Raw genomic sequence first — 18,859 nt, 5'->3', positions numbered from 1 at the left:
GATATGAATGATTGAAGTTTGGGAAGATTAAGGAATGCTATTTAGTAGACACACCAATTTTATTTTAACAGGTATGTTATGTCAATTACAAAAAATTACACCTAATTTTAGTAGCTAATTTTTCCTTCTGAAAGATGATTTCCCCCATATTGATTCGAGATAAAAATCAAACTCACCTGGAGAGTAGTCAGGGTTTCATCCAAAGACACTGGAGTAATTGTGCAGATAATGCGTGTTTTTGCATTTCCTCCCAAGGAATTCTGGAGAATTCGTGTTAATTTGCTATCTCGATAATTTATGAAACCACTTAGTGAGAGATGAGTTTGGGGAGAAAAAGAGTAAAACTTTTTATATAACAAAAGTGGTTTATTTTTAACGCAGAACCTTAAATTTGCTACAGTTTAAAAAATTCATTCTTTACTGGTTACTTGAGGCAGAGCAAAACTACTAACTAGAAAATATTTAAAATATAAAGTAAATTTAGTAGGTCACGGTCATACATATAAGAAGCAACGCATGCTCATAGAATCACAGAAGCTTTTGAACATACAGGGGTATCAGTACATTTATTTGAGTGTCACTGAAATATCATAATTTTCAACCTAATGAAAAACGTAAGCATTAATAGGTAAATGTACAATGGGACAAACTTACCCAACTTGTCCATCACTAAGTTTCTTGATCACTTGTCCCAAAATAAATAAGCTACGATTTATATTACAGCCTTCCTTGAGTCGCACACCTGCATTTATTAAATAAATAAGAAAACAAATTGGCCCCTGTACTAGATGATGAACTTATTTATCAGTAATTTATGGGAGAAATTAGAAATTGCAGGGTCAGATGCTACAGTCTGTGCTTCAAATTAGATCTGCGCCCACCTTTCCTCCCACTGCTGACAGGCGCCCTTCCCTTCCTCCCACCCATCACGTGAAGCAGAAAGGCTCTCACCCAAGAGAAACAGCTCGAAAAAGACGACTAAGAAAAGAATAAGAATGCAGGAAAGCCCATGTCTGCACCACGTCCTAAAAGAGCTCCTCGAACTCCTCAATTCAAATCTATTTTTCCAAACCTCCAATACAGGCAACTAATGACGTGCAACCAAGTTAGTTCCTAGAGGTTCACAACCAAAAGTCCTTATTTTTAAACTGTTAATATGCTCACATGTCTTAAACGGAAGTCTACTGAAAAAGGTTTCTCTCACTTTATTCTCCTTTCAACCAGTTCCTATCGCTCTAACCAAGAACTATTATTAGTTTATTCTTCTAGAGATTTTTAGAAATACAAGTTCATACGTATTAATTTTTCCCCTTTCTTCTTTACATAAATAGTAACATACTATACACACTATTTTGCACTTTGCTTTTTTCACTTGGCAATATATCATCTATCTTATTGGTAAACATTGGTCTTTTTCACTCTTTTTTACAGCATAGAATTCCATTGTATGGATGTATCAGAATTTATTTACCTAGCACCCTGCTGAGGGACATGCAGGTGTTCAATCTGCCATGTACACAAAAAAATACTGCAACAAATCCTTCTGAACAGCAGTTATTGCACAGGTGCGTTATTCAGCTATTGCTGGAATACTGCTGTTTAACAAGCCAGCTTAAAGCAACAGGCATTTATTTCTTGTTCACAGGTCTGAGGATCCACTGGTGTGGTGGGTACAGGCCACACTCAGCTGAGTGTCTCTATGTCAGGCTGCAGGAAACTAACACAGAGAGAGGCCTGACATCTTTATGGTTCTGAAACTTCCCATCTAAGTATGCGTTTTCATTTGTCTCAGTGTTTGGTTACCTCTTTCAGGTCTGTTTTAATGTTTTCCTTATTTTGGTCTTATACAATTTTTGTTGAGTTTCTTCCTAGGTATTATGCCTTTTAAGTCATTATTGCAAAGGGGGTCTTTTCGTACATTAAATATTCCAACCGGCTGTTGTGTTAGGAGGTGCTCATGTCTATAGATTAATTTTGTATCCTGCCACTTTTCTGAATTTCCTTACTGATTATGGTGTTCATGGGACTCTCAGGAGCTTTCCAACTATAAATCCTGTCAACGACAGAGTTTCATCTTTTTAACTAACGCTACAGCAGCACAAAGCAGATAATAAGCCAGATAAGGAAGCTGCTTTTTCTGTTAAAGACTTTTATCACAAAATTATCATTACTTTATTAGTCTCTAAAATGCATGGTGGCACTTTTACTCTGTTAAAGAACAGGAGGACGTTCAGACCAAAATATTTCATGAGTTTTCATTACCTTCAGCACCTGTTTGAGCAGCTCTTTCACTGCCTGCAAGATCAACCAAATTCTGCAAGACATGAAAATAAACCTTTAGGAAGTGTAACTTGAAATAATAAAATCCAAAGTACTGGAAGAACATTTTTAACCCATGGTTTATCTGAACACCCCATCTGTTTCCTTGTTTCTCACCTCACTATTTAAGCCTTCCCTTGTCTGAGTCAAACTGAGCTCAACATCTTGTTCCTTCTTTATAATACCTCCTCCATAATGCTGCCAGAATAGGTTCACTTTCCTACACAAAGTTCGAAATCTTACCATGGTGAATACGATTCTTTATAATCCGGCACTTGTGTTGCTCTAGCCTCATTTCTGTCCATCAGTTACTCTTAACTCTGGCTGAACTACGGACTATGCCCTCCACACCATGCACAGCTACCCTTTGCCATTCCCTGTGTTTCGCTGATTCTGATGTTCTAGTCTGCCCCTACTCTTCCTTCACGACCAAAGGCAACTGCCACCTTCCCAGTGTAGCTTTGTCAACTTGATCCTTCCTTCCCTATACCGTGAATGAATTGACCTTTCAACGGTGTACCCAGAGGTCTTTATAGATATGACTGGTTATTATAGCACTTACTGTGTTGAGCTACTTATTTGCGTCTCTGACCACACTGTAGCATCTTTAAAACCATGGGCCTCTCTTCCATTTCACAAATATTGTTGGAAAAAACTGACTGCCTGTCGTGCTGCAGGCAGCACGTTAGGTGCTAGGGATATGGCAGCGCAACAGACAAATGAGGACCCTGCTCTCAGCTTATGTTCTGCACAGGGTGGGACTCGGGGAGGAGGAAGTTAGTGAGAGGAGAGAAAAAGACAAACAAATAAGAAACATAGCATGTTAAGCGTAATACAGACAATTTAAACAGAGTGTTAGAAGTGGGAAGAGGAAAGGACAGGACAGGCTCTTTGGGCAGGATGGCAGGGGAAGTCCCCCAATTCAGCTAAGATCTGGAAGGACGGAGAAGAGGGAGCCAGCCCTGCAAAGACCAAGGGAACCATACTCCAGATTAAAGAACAACCAGCACACCAGTCACAAAGCAGAAATGAGCTTGGTGTGTTCAAGAAATGGAAAGGGCAGTGTGGCAGAGTTGGTGAAGGAGAGATGGGACAAGATAGGGTACAGAAGCTGGTTTTTCGGATGCAATGGGAAGCCATTGGACGGCTTTGACAAGAGTGACATGCTTGACTGAACTTCCTCAAGGGTCACCTGGGCCCCTGGGGGGCAAACAGATTGGAGAGGGGCAAGACCGTAGCCAGGAGCCCAGTTAGGAGGCTGGGGCAGGAATGTGAATGGAGACAAGGTGGCCTGGACTAGGGAGGTTGCCATGGAGACAGTAAGTATGGAGGGATGTCTTCTTTACTCTTTTAATCTCAGAGCCCAGTCCTGGGCTCAGAACACTGTAAAGCCTCCGCAAATATTCTTAATGCATTAAAAGAAAGTCAAAGATTTAAATTATTTGTCTCTGTGGAGACCTCCAGTGATGAGCAGGTGATTACACACTTCTGCTTTGGAGTCCTGTCTCAGATACTTCTTTCTTTAAAACATTCAAAGAAGTCTCACCTTTCCTGTGTAGTATCTACCACAGATGGCCTAGATACATAATAAAGGGGTGAAGTGGTGGTGAAGGCAGCATGAACTTAGGTATAAAGATGGGAATAAGCATTAGTGTTCAAAGATACCAAGTGGCCCAACCTATCCTTAAGAGAGGAGCGCACATGGAGCAGAAGGACGTCAAGTTAGACTGGTTAAGAGTGGCCAGATCTTGTCCAAGGAAGTGACACGACACAAGCTTAGTGACATCAGAAATCTGCATAACAGACTGAAGAAGCAAAACCAGGTCATGGGGGCCAGGTCCAGGGGAATGATACAGTAAATCAAGAGATGAGGACTTGAGTATGACACCCATGGAATGCTAAAGGGTAGCATCAATAAAAAACGGGGATGACGGGACAAAAGAGAAGGCAGAAAAAGATGAGGTGAAACTGACTTGGGTTTCCAGCCTAGGTGACCAGGATAACACTGATAATACTGGAAAAAAGGAATATTCACCATGGTAGGAAGAAATAACTTGGTTTTAGACATACTAAAATTTGAGATATCAGTGAGACACACCATTATAACAATCTTTAGGAAGATATGAATTAGAACTCAGAGCTCTAGACAAAATAAATATATGGCTGTCATCAAAAGACAAATGTGAACCAAATGTCAGAGGGCAACGGGGAAGTAAGAAAGGCCACAGAACACGCCTGAGTTTTTGTTAGAAAGGTAGGGAAAAGAAGCCACAGAAGGGAACAGAGACGGAGCAGAGCTAAGAGAACCTGGACATTATTCTCCCAGAAAGGCCAGGAGACACTCAGAGACTCCCTCCAAAGAGCCAGAAAATGACTCTGGGGAAGACTTCTTTCCAAGAAGATACTTAGAGTGAGCGGGAGGCTGGAGGGCTGGACTTGATGATATCTAAGGTCGCCAGATAATAGAACATCAAAGAACACAAGAAAAGTCACCAAATGGATCACTGAATATGTCAAGAGTATTAAAGCTACATTATTAAGAGAAAAGTTAAAAATTGCAGTGAAATATCACAGGCCAGGTTTGGAAAACAAAACAGAAGTTAGGTTTTGTGGGGTTTTTTATTGCTAAACTGAAGAAAGAATAGGCTATTATAATAGACATTATACTGTGTAGTAAAATAACTGGGGTGAACTAGAATTAGATACTTGAGTGATTTTTCAAAATCTCAAAGTGAATAAACATATTATAGATTTACTCGTTTTTTCCCTGAAGTTTTCAAATAAAATAATCTTTATTTTTTAAAGATTGGCATCTGAGCTAACATCTGTTACCAATCTTCCCCCCGACTTCTTCTTTTCCCCAAAGCCCCCCAGCACACAGTTGTATATTCTAGTTGTAGTAGGTCCTTCTGGCTGTGCTATGTGGGACACCACCTCAGCGTGGCCTGATGAGCGGTGCTGGGTCCGCACCCAGGATCCAAAGTGGCGAAACCCCAGGCCTCCAAAGCAGCATGAGAACTCAACCTCTTGGCCACGGGGCCAGCTCCCAAACAGAATAATCTTAAATCGTATCCCACATCAAGCTAAAGAATTTAGGTCCTGAAGACAGAGAATAAAGTAATAATGGTAAGGAATAGGAAGGAAGCACAAAAACAGAGAGAATTGATACAGCGCAGCAAGAAGGAAATGGGAGGTTTACTTATGTGGTAAGGAGTGTTTGCATAATGCTTATGTTCACTCATTCAACAAACAGGTATTGAATATAAACTACATACGATGTGTTGGGGCTATAAAGATGAATTAGACATTACTCTTCCCTTCAAGTGATTTACAGTCTAAAACATTGTGCTCATGGACGGGGTGGGTAGAGCAAAATGGCGGGGTGAGGTGACCTGGGACTCTCTCCCCTCCAAACTACAACAAAGGACTGAAAAAAAACTGAATTTCAGCTAATAAACCTAATGCCAGGAGATCAGAGACCTAGAGTATCAAAAAGACGGAGGACAGAGACCCTGCTGCTGGCCTCAGAGGAGCTGGAACAGGGTAGGAGAGAACTTCGCTCCCTCCCCTAGAGTCTGGGATCACTGCCGCAGGTGAGGGAAGGAGTGGGGGAGGGGCCACGTGACCGGGGGATTGCCCAGGACTCCTGCCGCCGGTATAGTGGAAACCCGCTGATGGGGGAAAGCTTCCGTGTGTGGGGACCCCATAAACCCAGGGCCTCAGGAGACCAGAAAACAGAACTGATCCAAATCCAGATCGGCGAGCCAGAAAAACAGCCCCTCCCCCTGGCAAACAATGCTGGGTGCTGCCATCTTGTCCGAAGGCGGAGAGCTCAAAACACGCGGCTCTCAACCCCCATATAGTGGCAACAGGCTGTAACTGCAACTCAATTCTACCACCATGTGAAAAAACCGCTCCTCTACCATCCAGCAATTTATAAAAGCTCCAGACCAGAAGGAAAACAATAAAAACACAGAATTAAGTCCTGAGAACTTAGAAATAGGTAAACTAAGTGAAAATGAGTTCAGAGCAGCTATAATCAAAAAACCCAATGAGATAGAGAGAAAGATAGAGAAACAAGCCAACGAGTTCTGGAGTTACTTCACAAAAGAGATTGAAATTATAAAGAAGAATCAAACAGAATAACTAGAGATGAAAAACACAATGGACCAGATAAAACAGAATACGGACTCCCTGAATGCCTGTGTAGACACCAGAGAGGAGCAAATTAGCATAATTGAAGATATACAGGCCGAATGGCTCCAGACAGAGGAAGAAAGAGAACTAAGAGTTAAAAAAAATGAGGAAAATCTCTGAGAGATAGCGGATTCAATGAGAAGAAAGAATTTATGGATAATAGGAATTCCCAAGAACGTGGAAAAGGAAAATGGAGCAGAAAGTGTTCTTAATGAAATTATAGAAGAGAACTACCCAAATCTAGGGATTGAGGGAGAAATGTGTGTAGAGGAAGCTTTCAGATCTCCTAGATTTGTCAATGTGAAAAGACCTACTGCAAGGCATATAGTAGTACAAATGGCAAAAATGAAAGACAAAGAAAGAATACTCAGGGCAGCAAGACAGAAGTAAATAACCTACAAAGGAACTCCTATCAGACTTTCAGCAGATTTCTCTGCAGAAAATTTACAAGCTAGGAGAGAATGGAGTGACATATTCAAAACTTTAAAAGATAAAAATCTTCAGCCAAGAATACTCTATCCAGCAAGAATATCCTTCAGATGTGAGGGAGAAATTAAATCTTTTCCAGACAAACAAAAGTTAAGGGAATTTGTAACCAAAAGTCCTCCACTACAAGAAATCCTCAAGAAGGCTCTCATACCTGAAAAAAGAAAAAAGGGAGAAAGGGGACACAATCCACAGAGTAGGGAGACAGATAAATAGAACCAGAATAGGATAGCAAATATTCACCTATAGCATTAGGACAAAGGTAAGGAAACTACCAAAGCAAAGTGGATCTTATCACTCTAACTACAAACTCATAACACGAGTTGGAATAAGAAATGAAAATAACGGGGCTGGCCCTATGGCCAAGTGGTTAAGTTCGCGCGCTCTGCTGCAGGCGGCCCAGTGTTTTGTTGGTTCAAATTCTGGGCGCAGACATGGCACTGCTCATCAAATCACGCTGAGGCAGCGTCCCACATGCCACAACTAGAAGGACCCACAACGAAGAATATACAACTATGTACTGGGGGGCTTTGGGGAGAAAAAGGAAAAAAATAAAATCTTAAAAAAAAAGAAATGAAAATAATAATTTAGGAGGGGAAGAGCAAAGGGACTAAATTAGTCTAGGCCAAGTAAGTAAGAGACCACCAGAGAATAGACTATATTATACACGAGATTCAAAATACAAACTTCAGGGTAGACACTAAACTAAAAAACACAACAAAGCCACAAAACATAAATAAGGAAAAAGCTAAGAAACCCAGCATAAGAAAGTGCAGTATTAAATGGGTAGGCTAAAGCACACAGGAAGACAAACACAGGAAAACCAGATAACGAGCAACAGATTGACAGCATTAAGTCCACATGAATCAATAATCACTCTCAATGTAAATGGACTGAACTCTCCAATAAAAAGACACAGAGTGGCAAAATGAATTAAAGAACAAGATCCAACAATTTGTTGCCTCCAGGAAACACACCTCAGCCTCAAGGACAAACACAGGTTCAGAGTGAAAGGGTGGAGGACAATACTTCAAGCTAATAGCAAGCAAAAAAAAACCAGGTGTTGCAATTCCTATATCAGACAAAGCAGATTTCAAAATAAGACAGGTAAAGAGAGACACAGAGGGACAATATATAATGATCAAAGGGACACTTCATGAAGAAGAAATAACACTTATAAATATCTATGCACCCAACACAGGAGCACCAAGATTCATAAAGCAACTATTAACAGACCTAAAGGAAGATGTTAAAAACAACACAATAATAGTAGGGGACCTCAACACCCCACTCACATCAATGGACAGATCATCCAGACAGAAAATCAACAAGGAAATAGTGGAGCTAAATGAAAAAACAATTGGGCTTAATAGACATATATAGATCACTTCATCCTAAAACAGCAGAATACACATTCTTCTCAAGTGCAAATGGAATATTCTCAAGGATAGACCATATGTTGCCAAACAAGGCAAGCCTCTACAAATTTAAAAAAAATTGAAATAATAACAAGCATCTTCTCCGATCATAATGCTATAAGGCTAGAAATTAATTAGAAGAAAAAAGCTGAGAAAGGCACAAAGATGTGGAGCCTAAACAATACACTACTGAACAAGCAATGGATCGTTGAAGAAATTAAAGAAGAAAAAATACCTAGAAACAAATGAAAATGATAACATGCCATACAAACTCATATGGGATACAGCAAAAGCTGTGTTAAGAGGAAAATTCACTGCAATACAGGCACATCTTAACAAACAAGAAAAATCCCAAATAAGCAATCTTAAACTACACCTAACTGAACTAGAGAAAGAAGAACAAACAAAGCCCAAAGTCAGCAGAAGGAGAGAAATAATAAAAATCAGAGCAGAAATAAATACTATTGAAACAAAAAAGGCAGTAGAAAGGATCAACGAAACAAAGAGTTGGTTCTTTGAGAAGATAAATAAAATTGACAAACCCCTAGCCAGACTTACAAATAAAAAACGGGAGAAAGCTCAAATAAACAAAAGCAGAAATGAAAGAGGAGAAATAACAACAGACTCTGCAGAAATACAATGGATTATAAGAGAATACTATGAAAAACTCTATGCTAACAGAATGGATAACCTAGAGGAAATGGATAAATTCTTAGACTCCTACAATCTCCCAAAGCTCACTCAAGAAGAAGCAGACAATTTGAACAGACCAATCACAAGGCAAGAGATTGAAACAGCAATCAAAAACATCCCAAAGAATAAAACCCCAGGACCAGATGGCTTTCCTGGGGAATTCTACCAAACTTTCAGAGAGGATTTAATACCTATCCTTTTCAAGCTATTCCAAAAAATTAGGGAGGATGGAACACTTCCTAACACATTCTATGAGGCTAATATCACGCTGATACCAAAGCCTGACAAGGACACCATGAAAAAAGAGAACTGCAGGCCAATATCACTGATGAACATAGATGCAAAAATTCTAAACAAAATTTTGGCAACCCGAATTCAGCAATTCATCAAAAGGATCATACATCATGATCAGGTGGGATTCATACCAGGGACACAGGGATGGTTCAACATCCGCAAATCAATCAACGTGATACACCACATCAACAAACTGAGGAATAAAAACCACATGATCATCTCAATAGATGCAGAGAAGGCATTTGACAAGATCCAACAGCCATTTATGATAAAAACTCTGAACAAAATGGGCATAGAAGGGAACTATCTCAACATAATAAAGGCCATATATGACAAACCCACAGCCAACATCATACTCAATGGGCAAAAACTGAGCACCATCCCCATGAAAACAGGACGAGACATGTATCATCACTTATTTAACACAGTACTGTACACACTTATTTAACACAGTACTGGAAGTCCTGGCCAGAGCAATCAGGCAAGACAAAGGAATAAAAGGAATCCAAATAGGGAGGGAAGAAGTGAAACTCTCGCTGTTTGCAGATGACATGATCTTATATATAGAAAACCCCAAAGAATCCATTGGAAAACTCTTAGAAGTAATCAACAACTACAGCAAAGTTGCAGGGTATAAAACCAATTTGCATAAATCAGTAGCATTTCCATATTCTAACAACGAACTAACAGAAAAAGAACTCAAGAACACAATACCATTCACAAAAGCAACAAAAAGAATAAAATACCTTAGGGTAAATTTAACTAAGGAAGTGAAGGACCTATATAATGAAAATTACAAGGCCTTTTTGAGAGAATTGGATGACGACATAAGGAGATGGAAAGACATTCCATGTACATGGATTGGAAGAATAAACATCGTTAGAATGTCCGTTCTACCTAAAGCAATCTACAGATTCAACACCATCCCAATCAGAATCCCAATGACATTCTTTACAGAATTAGAACAAAGAATCCTAAAATTTATATGGGGCAACAAAAGACCCCAAATTGCTCAAGCAATCCTGAGAAAAAAGAACAAAACGGGAGGCATTACAATCCCTGACTTCAAAACTTACCACAAAGCTACAGTAATCAAAACAGCATGGTACTGGTACAAAAACAGGTGCACAGATCAATGGAACAGAATTGAAAGCCCAGAAATAAAACCATACACCTATGGACAGCTTATCTTCGACAAAGGAGCAGAGTGCATACAATGGAGAAAAGAAAGTCTTTTCAACAAATGGTGCTGGGAAAACTGGAAAGCCATATGTAAAAGAATGAAAATTGACCATTCTTTTTCACCATTCACCAAAATAAACTCAAAATGGATCAAAGACCTAAAGGTGACACCTGAAACCAGAAGGCTTCTGGAAGAAAACGTAGGCAGTACGCTCTTTGACATCAGTATTAAAAGGATCTTTTCGGACACCATGTCTACTCAGAGAAGGGAAACAATAGAAAGAATAAACAAATGGGACTTCATTAGACTAAAGAGCTTCTTCAAGGCAAATGAAAACAGGATTGAAACAAAAAAACAACCCACTAACTGGGAAAAAATATTTGCAAGTCATATACCTGACAAAGGCTTAATATCCATAATATATAAAGAACTCTCACAACTCAACAACAAAAAATCAAACAACCCGATCAAAAAATGGGCTGGAGACATGAACAGACATTTCTCCAAAGAAGATATACGGATGGCCAATAGGCACATGAAAAGATGCTCATCATCACTGATCATCAGGGAAATGCAAATCAAAACTACACTAAGATATCACCTTACACCCATTAGAATGACAAAAATATCTAAATCTAATATTAACAAATGTTGGAGAGGTTGTGGAGAGAATGGAACCCTCATACACTGCTGGTGGGAATGCAAACTAGTGCAGCCACTATGGAAAACAGTATGGAGATTCCTCAAAAAATTAAAAATAGAACTACCATACGATCCAGCCATTCCACTACTGGATATCTATCCAAAGAGCTTGAAGTCAGCAATTCCAAAAGTCCTATGCACCCCAATGTTCACTGCAGCATTATTTACAATAGCCAAGATATGGAAGCAACCTAAGTGCCCATCAACAGATGAATGGATAAAGAAGATGTGGTATATATATATACAATGGAATACTACTCAGATGCAAAACAGAACAAAATCATCCCATTTGCAACAACATGGATGGACCTTGAGGGAATTATGTTAAGTGAAATAAGCCAGTTAGAGAAGGATAATCTCTGATTCACTCCACTCACATGAGGAATTTAAAAATGTAGACAAAGAGACCAGATTAGTGGCCACCAGGGGAAAGGTGGGGTGGGGGGTGGGCACAAAGGGTGAAGTGGTGCACCTACAACACGAATGACAAACAGTAATGTACAACTGAAATTTCACAAGATTGTAACCTATCATTAACTCAATAAAAAATAAATAAATAAATAAATAAATTCAACCCACCATTTGGGAGAAAAATTGCAATTAAGGGGGAACAAAAAGTCCCAGTATCTACGGACTGTTAAAATTAAATGATAAGAAAGACCACAATGGTTTCTCCTGTTGCAATAAATTCTTCAGATCTGTAGAATGCCGCAAACCCCCTCAATTCATTTTAATTTGCTTTCACTGACACGCATGTCCAACAGAACAGTAAGAAAAAAGAAAAAGAAAGAAAGAAACTACCTTGGGGGAAAAATAAAGTTTATTGGAAGAAACACTCCATTTGAAAACAAAAAGAAACTCTGGGTGAATCAGCATATGATCCAACACAACTTGGAGGATGCATGGGAAGGCCTGTGCTGTAAACCAAAGAGAGTGCCATCTACAGAATGCATACTTTGAATACATCGTCAACAGTGGCAACATTTCCATCGGTTAAATAAATGTAATTTTTTTCATTAAAAAAAATAAAAACCATAAAACATTGTGCTCATAATATAAAACGTATTTTTTTATTGTACTTAAGAACGAACTTGAATATGTGATTTATTTTTTAACCATCCCATCTAGGTTTCTGTTGATCTCACAAGTCTCAATTCTACTGGCTGAGACTAAGTTAAAAAAAAATCACCAAATTCCAAGATTAAGTTTTAAATGTAGACTGGAAAAAAAAACCCAAATCCTCTTTCGTTACTGGTTAGGAAAGGCCTCAACTCCTACAACCATTACATCTAAATTTTAGGAGATGGCAGCCATAACATAACAGGAAGAAAGACCCCCGAATTTTTCCTATATTTTAACTAGTTATCTCATGCTACCGATAAGAATAAACTACCAATTTATAGATGTTTTTCCCTATTTAGTTAACAGTTCTTATGAAACCAAACATCCAGCAGCTGAATTAAATTTTGCTTTGGCCCATAGAGTACATTAGCAGGGTTTACCAATACTCACCAAATGGGACACCTTGACAGATCCTTCACAATTAGAGGGTTCACCTTTCTCTCTACTTTCCAAAATCTAGACAGAAAAGGCAACTTGTAGAAAAATTAGTGTCTTCTTAATTGGAAAGACCAAGTAGAGAGAGAATTACCCACCATCCTAAAAATGGTATGAGAACGACTGCTCCTTTGATTCATCTTTGTGATTCCATAGTGTCTGTTCTCTGTAAAAATGAGTCATATTTCAGCGGCATATATTAAAATCCAAAGAAAAACATTAACTTTTACTGTAGCTTAAAAGTGAAAAGTGTGATTTGAAGCCTAAATACATTCAAGTGAATAGTTTTTACTATTCTACAAGTGTTTTGAGGAAATACAGCATAAAGTCTTACTTTCTCCCTTTGTGATCCACTTCAAAGCCATTTCTGGTGTATAAACAACTTCTTCTGTGAGATCAGCCACATATACATTCCTCTGAAACAAGGTTAATGATGGGAAGAGTAGAGAAATAGAAGTCACTTAAAAGTGTGCATCTCAAGAGAAGGTGCAAACTATTACAGAATTAATTTGTAGAAGTTAAAAGTAGAAAATGGAGAATATTACTCTGTATAAAAATAAGAAGTAAATCTATGATATTTACAATTTATATCCTATACCAAAGCACACCAAATTCTAACCTGATACTTCCATCTTGTTCTTTTGAGGCCCTTACACAAAAATATTACAACTGTCAATATTTCAAAATGATACACATCACTTAAAAGATGATCTCATAAACATTTAAGAAAGAAAACAAAAAACAAATCACAGAAACAGGAGACATTTTAAAAAATAATGGAAAGTAAAGGTTAATGTTCATGAACTATAATCCCAATAAGTAACTGTATTGTTTGAGCCACTGTTACTCACATTGAAGTCTTCCCGAATTATCAAAGGCTTCATTTTTTGAGTGTCACAGAGTAAGTCTGTAATGGTTTCATTGTATATCTCCATGTAAGACACACGTAAGAGAAATTCCCTATCAGGAAACTAGGGGAAAACGTATGTAAAAACATCAGAGATCACCCAGTTATGAAAACCTAATACTGAATGTTGATGTGCTCATAATAAACATTAAAATATTCTTTGAGAAGTTATCTTTGTAAAACAAACAAAAAAAATCCTATGGTTCTATATTGACAAAAGTAAACACAAAAATATAAAAGCATTGGGGCTGGCCCCGTGGCCGAGTGGTTAAGTTCGCGTGCTCCGCTGCAGGCGGCCCAGTGTTTCGTTAGTTCGAATCCTGGGCGCAGACATGGCACTGCTCATCAGACCACGCTGAGGCAGCATCCCACATGCCACAACTAGAAGAACCCACAACGAAGAATACACAACTATGTACCGGGGGGCTTTGGGGAGAAAAAGGAAAAAATAAAATCTTTAAAAAAAAAAAAGAAATATAAAAGCATTGTTTCAGAAATAATGAAAAGTATGGCATCATAAAATTCGAAGAAGAGGGTGCCCAGTCCAACTCTCTAAGCTTAAAATAAAACCCTACAAACAGATGTTCAAATAAGAACATTAAAAATCATTAAAACAGTAAGGAAAAAACAAATTGAAAACCCGCCTTAACTGATTAGGTTGCCTATCCTGGTCTTCTCACCACATCTACCCTCTCCTGCTCCTGAACGATCACGGACAGCTCCTCAAAGGCAGGGTTAAGATTTCTTGTTCCTCAATGCCTGCTTTGTGACAGGAGCAGCACTGCTTCAGGATTCAAGGGAAAGAATGAAAGGACTCTAAGCTCTAAAGCAAGGCTGTGGGGAAAGCAAATGTACGCTATGCCTTTCTTCCTTCCCCGTGGATAATCGAAAGAGAACTGTAAACCTGCTTCCTTCCACCATGACAAGAGGTGACTGCTTTTACCCGTATGTACCGGAAATTTGGCTATTTACCTTCTTAATTTTTTGGAAAATGTCATGAATTGCCCTGGGTATTACTCCCAAATAATCTTTTGAACCCATCATGGTATATGTTTTTCCTGAAGCAGTCTGCCCATAGGCAAATACAGTACCTGGGGACACAAAAACACACACACACAAAGATTGAAAAAGCATCGAGAGTATGTAAAACTATCAATACCGTTGAACACACACCCAAGACTAAATAAAACGTTTCTGCAGTGGATACAAACCATTGTAGCCTTGTATGGCAGAATCTATGATTGGTACTGTGATTTCCTCATACACATTTTTAGTAGATTCATCACTGTCAAAGACACGATCTAAAAAAAAAACCACACAAGTTAAACTAAACAAATCAACTGTGTTTTCACTTTGAATTAGTAGCTGCCCAAAGAAATAAAATTGTCAGGATATGGTATGATAAAATATTTAACTCACAATATTTTCTTCAACTTATTGGTCCTCTGAAAATACACTTCTCTATAAAGTAAAATGTGCTGGTTCTCACACAAAAAAACACAAGTCAGCTATCTTATGTGCTTTCAAGAGGCAGTGAGGCATAGTGGCTGAACCTGGGGATCTGGAATCAGACTGCCTGCAAATCCTGGTTCTGTCACTTACAAGGTATGTGACCTCGGGCAACGTGGATGATGTCTCTGTGCCTCACTTCCCTAACCTGTAAAGTGAATATATATTATCTTCCTTAAGAGAATTACTGTGAACATATGGTTAATACTTAGGAAATGCAAACTATTACTATTCTTTGAGAAATTTTAGTGTTTATAACATATCTAGCAAGAAGGCCTGGCTCAAACTAAACCAAGAAACACAGACAATTGGAAGAAAAGCACCGAGCCAAGCTGAAGTGTTACAGAGAACAGCTGGTTGGCTGGCTGCTGAGGGCTGGGGGTAGGTAGCATTTGCCATGATGAATCCACCAGTCCAGGATGTGGTCTCTCCTTTGTTGGTGCATCAAAAATGGACCACTCTCTCAGTGGTGGGCTCACATTAGAAAGCCCCCAAGAAATGGATTTGTCAGTCAGGAGGGAAATGTATCAACTGTCTTGAGAAATTCAGTGCTCACACGGCTTGCACCATGACCAACATCTGCACTTGCAGGTAGAACCCTATGGAAAACCAAAGTGCCATCTGAATGCTGCCAGGGGTCAGGAGTTCAGGGCAAGGAGAGATGGCAGGATGATTCAAATCTTAATACCAGCTGCTTTAGACAGGTAGGTGAGTCCAAACCCCTTGTGAGCATACACAGCTACTGAGAACCTGCAGCACTTGAGTCAGAATGCCTGTGTATCCCTTGTTCTTGGTTTTATCATCTCTGGAACATACTGTTCTACCTTTTAAAAATTTATGTTGATACTATCAAATAGTCCTTTACCAGGAATCATTTTCTATTCTATACATCTTTACTCTAAAGGCTTAGATATTGGCTTTCTAGCATAACACTAAGTCAACAACCTAATCACTCTCACTCCTAAGGTTGTTGAGGGGACCTTACTGTGCTTTGTGGTGCCTACGTGGCAGCATGGCAGTGTGGCTGGAACACAGATCTGACTCCTCCATTTGCTGGCTGTGTGATTTGCGTTTCAGTTCCTCATTAAAATGGGAAGGTACCTATCACATGGGCTTGTTAGGAGGATTAAATGAGTTAATATATATGAGGTGCTTAGAACAGTGTCCGGCACATGGTCAGCACTATACAGAATGTGCTAAATCAATACACAAATCAGCCTGGCCAACCTTGAGGGCCTCCAAGTCCTTTTGCCCTAGCTAGCTCTCGCTCATCCTACAGGTGCCGGGTACCTAAGCTAGTTAGATCCCCTGCTAGAAACTCCCACAAAGCCATGTCATCATAAGTGTAATTAGTAGTCTAAAGTCTTTCTTCCCACCATATGACAAGCTCCACAAAAGGGGCAGTAGGTACCCGCTGTATTCTAGCCAAGAAGGAATATCTTCACTATTTATTCTTTAAAGAGTTTTCTTGAAAATAATTGTGGAAAGAATATACCTAACTGAAAGATCTTAAAGATGACTTGACATTAAGCAACATATTTTGGGCTTACGGAGTCTTAGGCCACAAATACACTAATGAATAAGAGGAAAAATGTTAGTTTCAGTCATAAGGCATTATGACTATAACTGTGTTTTAAACATCAATTCATTATCTTACTTATCATAAAGGATGGATGAGCAATTTTTCAAATCTTCCACTGAAGCAGTTTACAGACGGCTTAGTCTTATCTTTAATGTCAAATCCAGTATTCTGGATAAGCCTTTTGTACTCTTAAAAGGAAAAGGATAATATGTTTACTTTTGATGCTATTATAAGCTTACCAAAATTGAAGGATTTACTTCCATCAACTTGATAAATAGCATTATTGTCAGTTTTCCAGTAAACTTGCGTATCTTCTCCAAGAGCTTCTTCTCTAAAAGAATAAAAACAGTGCATTTTATAACTAGTTTTGAAGTCTGTTATATGAAAGATAATTTAAAAGATTTCGTCTTCTGAAGAATATTTTAAAGGATGGTAATGACCTATACTATAATTGGGAGAAATGTGGAAAGTCCACCTTTAAGGGGTCACCACTTTTCAATGGGGCTTCCCTGACCTCCTGCCCTCTCACCGGAGCGTCCCTGGGAAGGTCTTCACGCCCTTCCCCCACCCAGCACTGTATGCTGAAAAGATACATTCAAACGCAACTCCGATTATCCTTCTTGCTTAACATCTTTCAAAACCATCCGAAATCCTCAACACACGGCACGTGAGACTTCGATCATGTTTATTTCTCTCTTCAACCTTTGCTTCCTCTGACTTCCTATATACACCCTAACTCAAGACAAATCAACTATCTGAAGGTTCCCCCAAGAGAAGAGATTTAATCCCTCTGTGCCTGGAATACCCCGACTTCCGTTTCCATCAAGTAACGTAACTATTCTTTCTCCCTGAAAAGTGTCAGGACTTTCCTGACACCAGCCCTGCCCGTCTCCCACGCCGTCATCTCGCTGTGGGGCTAATGACCCCTCCGGCACACTCCCCACCTGCCCGTCACAGCACCTGTCACAGTGTCGTGATGGTTTTGTTCCGGAGCTGTCTTCTAACGCATTAGATAATGAGCTCCTAGACAAGAGGGAAGTCCTCGTCTTGATATTCCCCTTTATTTAACACAGTAACATTTAACACATATTTCTCAAATGCAAAAATGTGTTAGTATTCTGAGGGAGGAGCAGAGACTAGAGAAGCAAACAGACATCATTTCTTGCCCTTCCTGCTCTCTCTATAGGGTTCATGACCTCTGTGTCTCCTCCTCTAGAATGTAAGATCCACGGGGCAACGACGGTAGTGTCTACACTGTACCAAAAGGAAAGAATTCCAAATGGGCGAATATCAGGCTCGCAGCGTCCTGAACGCTGAGCCAGCCGCCGCCGGAGCGAAGCCTGGGCGCAGCGAGCAGCCTGGGCCTCGCGCCCCGGGACACCGGGCGGCCGGGCCAGCGGCCAGCGCGCAGGGAGCCGGCTGCGCAGCGTCGAGAGAAGCCCCGGCCGGCCCGTCTCTCGCCCGGGCCGGGACCGCGCACCAAGGGCGAGCGGCCGAGCTGCCGACGGCCTACCTGCTGTTGAGCGGCCGCAGGCGCACGCACACGGCCACCGCCGCCTCCTCCGCCATCCCGCCGAGCGCCGGCCGGCTAGACGCCCGCGCCGCCTTAAAGGTCAAAATTTCCGCGACGCCGCGTCTGATTGGGCGGCGGCCCCGTGGCGTCACGCGTCGTCCCCTGCGTCCCCGGACGCTCGCCGCGGGGGAGGCGCGTTTCCAGCGTCTGGAGCAGAGGCGGCCACGGGGCGCGGAGGGCGGCTGTCCTGGCGGCAGCGGGGACGACGGCCGTCTGCTGGAAGCCTCTGGAGGGCGGGCAGCCGGTACGAACGCCGTCCTTCGCCCACCCTTGAAGACTTCGCAATCGGTGGGAAAACACGGCAGAGAAATTTTTTTCCACAATCAAAAGAGAATTACCACCTTTAAACAGTCATACTTTTTCCTGTTTTAATCTAAAAACCTTTAAAACGACAAGAGTTGAAAGTTACTACCCAGCCCAGAAACAAAAGAATCTTGTG

General features: G+C 40.3%; 1 pseudogene; it reads right to left on the bottom strand.

Moving 5' to 3' along the window:
* Positions 1–18,504, bottom strand: part of LOC139044926 (centromere-associated protein E-like) — an 84,454-nt pseudogene extending 65,950 nt beyond the window's left edge.
* Positions 18,505–18,859: the final 355 nt, after the last annotated feature.

Source organism: Equus asinus, chromosome 3, assembly GCF_041296235.1.
Source record: "Equus asinus isolate D_3611 breed Donkey chromosome 3, EquAss-T2T_v2, whole genome shotgun sequence".
NCBI classification, from domain to species: Eukaryota; Metazoa; Chordata; class Mammalia; order Perissodactyla; family Equidae; genus Equus; species Equus asinus.
The sequence above is the reverse complement of the archived record's forward strand: the minus strand, read 5'-3'. Positions and strand labels throughout refer to the sequence as shown.